We start from the raw sequence: 6,000 nt of genomic DNA, 5'->3' as shown, positions 1-6,000 counted from the left end.
ATATTTCAAAACCCCCATTACTTTGCATTGGACCGGATCTGCTTTGAGGAGACACTGCCCTGGTGTGATTAAGACAGAGAAAACACATTAGTAACAGTGATGACCCACAGGTTACTTGAAGTAGAATCAGGGGCTTGTTGCTTTGTTTGTTTGACCTCAAACTTCAGGGAAATACACCCAACCCTGGACATGAGAGGGATTCAGAAAATAAACCCAGCTGCAGATTTCATAGCTGACTTCAGCAAAGAGAGATTTCCAGAGGCACAAAGGGGAAGCAGGTGCTCCACAGCCCTTTGTGGCTTTGACAATCTCCTCCTAAAACTTCCAATCCACACACCTGACCTTTGGAACATCCAAAGCCTAGCCCTCAGCTGGGGGGGGGGGGGTCTCTGGCCTATATTTACCATTGGCAGCTTAACGTTTTCAGTTCATCCTAAGAAAGAAAGCAGGTAAGATTTTAAGAGTCATATGTTCCTCTCCATTTGCTTTATTTTCCTTTAAAAGGATGTTTTCCTGCTTATTTGTTTTTAGGTGTGGTTGGTTTTATTGGGGGCACGCGGGGGGGCATATACACTTTATACCTTAGGGAACACAAAATATTGGTGATATTACTGTTTTACCTGGATGACTTCTTGGGGGACTAAAGAACTGGTTTGGGAGACCTTGCACTCTTTAGATTAAAAGGAGAAGGGCCATGAATTTATTCAAAGAGAATCCCTCACCTCCCTCCCAAGTTTTATTAGAAGTTGGTTTAGAGAGATATTAAAAATGAACACAGATTTTTAGGCAGTCTGACAGACTCCATCCCCCTCTCAGTATCACTTCTTACAGTCTCTTGACCCTTCTGGGGTCATTTCACTAGCTTGCCAGCAAAACCAAAGAAAACCCAGTATTTCTGATGCAAGATCTGAGCAAAAGAAGTTTTTAAATAAATATTATACATAAAATTAACACACACACACACCCCCACCATAGGTCTATAGATGAAAGAGTTACAGTCATCCTTGGTGCCACTCTACTGAGCTCATTGGAATGAATTCACAATCTAACCACAGCCAATTATTTAATTTATTTTAATCTTTGTTTTAGAACATTGAGGGAGATCAAACCTTTTATTTACTCTTGATTTAGCTTTAGTTTTGTCATCTTGAGCCTCCTAATGGGAAAAAAGCCAGCTAGAAGAAAATAACTTGCATGCTGGAACAACACTGCAGCCTGACCATGGAAGTCGGAAGAAATTAGAAAGGTCAAAGATTACATAAAAAGGAAAAGCACTAATTAAAATGGTGTGTCAGCTTGACATGACTTGTGACTAGCATAAAAGAGGACAGACTTAGGGAAAGCATTATTTTTTAAATAGCATGATGAAATAAAACGAGCCCTGATCTAGCAGAGTACTGGGTTTTCTCTTTTTAATTTTGACCTCTCGTTTGAAAGAAAAAGTACTCTCCCCTATCGTGTAATTTTAAACAAGAATCTGGCTCAGGATCGAACAGCTGCTTGGGGTTTGTCAGTGACTCACTGACATTAAACTTTGTCTAAAACTATCATTTTTCCAAACCGGAGAAGTTAGTTCAGCCTCCTCACATATGGTATGGTATCCTAGCTCTTTCTGCCCGGGCTGTGAGCAACGGTGCCAATCGTGCTGTGGTTACATGGTGAATAGGAACTGCACACAGGCCATCTCTTATCCTGTAGAAAGATTCTTCTGCTTAAAGAACAGCTTTCCTTTTCCTCAGCAGACTTTGTAAGTGTTTAAAATGCTAACCAGCTATCTTCATGGTGTGCACATTAATCTCATTTAAAGTCACTTTCCTTTAGATTAACTTCTCTGTCGCATGATATGGTGGGTGACATAGCAGCAGCAATTAGAACGACTCCCACGCAGCCTCTCAGAAGTAGGTTAGCAAAGACAGTTTGTGCAATGCAAGACTTACTGAAGCCAATGAATTGCTTGTGCCTTCACTATTATTTGCATTAATTAGACTCTAAATTACCCTTGCAGCCAGACTGCAGGTGGAGGAGTAATGAACAGCTGCTGCAGTTACATTGCTTCTTTGTTCTTTTAGATACTGTAATACAGAGGTAATGGTTTGTATGACAGTAGGGCCCTGAGGCTCCATTGTGATAGTCAAAGAGACTGCTCCAGAGACCTTAGACTCTAAATAAACATGACAGACACAGGGGAAGTGGATGTGCCCAAGGTCACAGAGCAAGTCTGTGGTGGAGCTGTGAACAGAGGAGAAGCCAACAGAGGGAGTTTGCCTGGGAACGGTCCGAGAGGAGCTACGGTGAGTGCTGCATTAGGGGGACTGTGTTCTGAGCTGGTGGGGTGAATATCTGAGTGTCTATCTGCTGTGACCATTTGTTGGACTCGAGCTACTTTGACCCTGTGGTTCTTTGTTTGAAAAGTGTGAATTGGGAGTGCTTTGTTTCAGATGGGCCTTGAGTGGTTGATTGGAGGGAAGGCTTTGAGCTGGGGCAACTGCTTCGAACCAGCAGCCTTATAAAAAAGCAGCCAGTTGCAAACCGAGTGAGTGGCCAACAGAGGAGAAGCCAACAGAGGGAGTTTGCCTGGGGTTGGGAGAGTTCCCATAGAGTTTTAGCCTTTCAGGCTTCTATTAGCAGTAAATACAACATCTGAAGAGGCTCTTAGGAGGAAGACAATATGGATAGTGAGTCTGTTGTGACCTGCACAGGATGTGCCATGTTTGTCTTTCTCCCAGAGGATAGAAGCGACTTCATCTGTACAAAGTGAAAGCTGGTCTCCATATCAGAAGAGAAGGTTAAAGGACTAGAGACCCAAGTATCAACCCTGCGTTGCATCAGAGAAAATGAAGATTTTCTGGATAGAAATCAGTGTTTGGTACTGCAGCACAGCATGCTGAAGAATCTGAGTGGGCAGTGCAGAATGGGAAGAAAATTGGCAGCATGTGACCTCCAGAAGAAGAAAGAGGAGAACCCATGTATCCCCAATGCAGATAGAGGTAAGAAAGCATTTTCAGGCTTTCTGCACAGGTACTATGGCAGAGAATGATTTGGAAGAGTCATCTGAGGGACGGGATCAGAAGGAGACCCCATCAACCGGAAGGCATGGGATGCATTGTTCTAGGGCTCAAGAAGAGGAGATGGGTGGTGGTGGTCAGGAACTCCCTCCTAAGGGGGATGGAGTCATCCATCTGCTGTCCAGACCAGGAAACTCGAGAAGTGTGCTGCTTGCCTGGAGCTAGAATTCAGGATGTGACGGAGTGTCTGCCGAGACTGATCAAGCCCTCAGACCACTCCCCTTCCTACTTCTCCATGTGGGCACCAATGATACTGCCAAGAATGACCTTGAGCAGGTCACTGCAGACTACATGGCTCTGGGAAAAGGATAAAGAAGTTTGAGGTGCATGTCATGTTCTCATCCATCTTCCCTGTTGAAGGAAAAGGCCAGGTAGGACCATTGAATTGTGTAGGTAAATGTGTGGTTACGCAGATGGTGTCGGAGAGGGGGCTTTGGTTTATTGGGCCATGGGATGTTGTTCCAGGAAGAAGGACTACTAGGAAGAGATGGGATCCACTTAATGAAGAGAGGGAAGAGCATTTTCGCAGGCAGGCTTGCTAACCTAGCGAGGAGGGCTATAAACTAAGTTCACCGGGAGATGGAGGCCTAAGCCTTGAGGTAAGTGGGAAAGTGGGACACTGGGAGGAAACACAAGGAGGAGGATGCAACAGGGAAGGCCTCCTGATTCATACTGAGAAAGTAGGGCAATCGGCTAGTTATCTTAGGTACCTGTACACGAATGCAAGAAGCCTGGGAAACAACCAGGAAAAATTGAAAGTCCTGGCACAGTCAAGGAACTATGATGTGACTGGAATAACAGAGATTTGGTGGGGTACCTCACATGACTGAAGCACTGTCATGGATGGGTATAAACTGTTCAGGAAGGACAGGTGGGGGAGAAAAGGTGGAGGAGTTGCACTGTATGTAAGAGAGCGGTATGATTGCTCAGAGCACCAGTATGAAACTGGAGAAAAGCCTGTTGAGAATCTTTGGGTTAAGTTTAGAGGCAGGAGCAAGAAGGGTGGGCGTCTGCTATAAACCACCAGACCAGGAGGATGAGGTAGATGAGGCTTTCTTTGGACAACTAACAGAAGTTTCCAGATCACAGGCCCTGGTTCTCATGGGGAACTTCAAATCACCCTGACATCTGCTGGAAGAGCAATACAGCAGTGTACAGACAATCCAGGAAGTTTTTGGAGAGTGTTGGGGACAACTTCCTAGTGCAAGTGCTGGAGGAAGAACTAGGGGCCATGCTCCTCTTAACCTGATGGTCACAAACAGGGAAGAATTGGTAGGGGAAGTAGAAGTGGGTAGGCAGGGTCCTGGGCAGCAGTGACCATGAGATGGTCGAGTTCAGGATCCTGACAAAAGTAAGAAAGGAAAGCAGCAGAATATGGACCATGGTCATCAGAAAAAGCAGACTTTGACTTCCTTCATGAACTGATGGGCAGGATCCCCTGAGAGGCTAATATGAGGGGGAAAGGAGTCCAGGAGAGCTGGCTGTATTTTAAAGAAACCTTATTGAGGATGCAGGAACAAACCATCCCAATGTGCAGAAAGAATAGCAAATATGGCAGGCGACCAGCTAGGCTTAACAGAGAAATCTTTGGGGAGCTTAAACACAAAAAGGAAGCTTACAAGAAGTGGAAACTTGGACAGATGACTAGGGAAGAGTATAAAAATATAGCTTGAGCATGCAGGGGTGTAATCAGGAAGGCCAAAGCACAATTGGAGTTGCAGCTAGCAAAGGATTTGAAGGGTAACAAGAAGGGTTTCTACGGGTATGTTAGCAACAAGAAAGTGGTCAGGGAAAGTGTGGGACCCTTACAGAATGAGGAAGGCAACCTAGTGGCAGATGATGTGGAGAAAGCTGAAGTACTCAATGCTTCTTTTGCCTCTGTCTTCACAGAGAAGGTCAGCTCCCAGACTGCTGCACTGGGCAGCACAGTATGGGGAGGAGGTGAGCAGCCCTCAGTGGTGAAAGAACAGATTAAGGACTATTTAGAAAAGCTGGACATACACAAGTCCATGGGGCCGAATGCACTGCATCCAAGGGTGCTAAGGGATTTGGCTGATGTGTTTGCAGAGCCCATTGGCCATTATCTTTGAAAACTTGTGGCGATCGGGGGAGGTCCCAGATTGGAAAGGGGGAAATATAGCGTGAATCTTTAAAAAATGGAAGGAGAACCCAGGGAACTACAGACTGGTCAAACTCACCTCAGTCCCTTGAGAAATCACGGAGCAGGTCCTCAAGGAATCCATTTGGAAGCACTTAGAGGAGAGGAAAGGGATCAGGAACAGTCAGCATGGATTCACCAAGGGCAAGTCATGCCTGACCAACCTGCTTGCCTTCTAGGACGAGATAACTGGCTCTATGGATATGGGGAAAACGGTGGACATGCTATACCTAAACTTTAGCAAAGCTTGTGATACGGTCTCCCACAGTATTCTTGCCAGCAAGTTAAAGAAGTATGGGCTGGATGAATGGACTATGAGGTGGATAGAAAGCTGGCTAGATCGTTGGGCTCAATGGGTAGTGATCAACGGTTCAATGTCTAGTTGGCAGCCGATATCAAGTGGAGTTCCCCGGGGGTCAGTCCTGGGCCCAGTTGTGTTCAACATCTTCATTAAGGATCTGGATGATGGGATGGATTGCATCTTCAGCAAGTTCGCAGATGACACTAAGCTGTGGGGAGAGGTGGATATGCTGGAGGGTAGGGATAGGGTCCAGAGTGACCTAGACACGTTGGAGGGTTGGGCCAAAAGAAATCTGATGAGGTTCAAGAAGGACAAGTGCAGAGTGTTGCACTTAGGACAGAAGAATCCCATGCACTGCTACAGCCTGGGGATCAACGGGCTAAGCGACAGTTCTGCAGAAAAGAACCTGAGGATTACGGTGGATGAGAAGCTGGATACGAGTCAGCAGTGTGCCCCTGTTGCCAAGAAGGCTAACG

Source organism: Lepidochelys kempii, chromosome 11 (assembly GCF_965140285.1).
Source record: "Lepidochelys kempii isolate rLepKem1 chromosome 11, rLepKem1.hap1, whole genome shotgun sequence".
In the NCBI taxonomy this organism is placed as follows: Eukaryota; Metazoa; Chordata; order Testudines; family Cheloniidae; genus Lepidochelys; species Lepidochelys kempii.
This window is presented reverse-complemented; position numbering follows the sequence as displayed.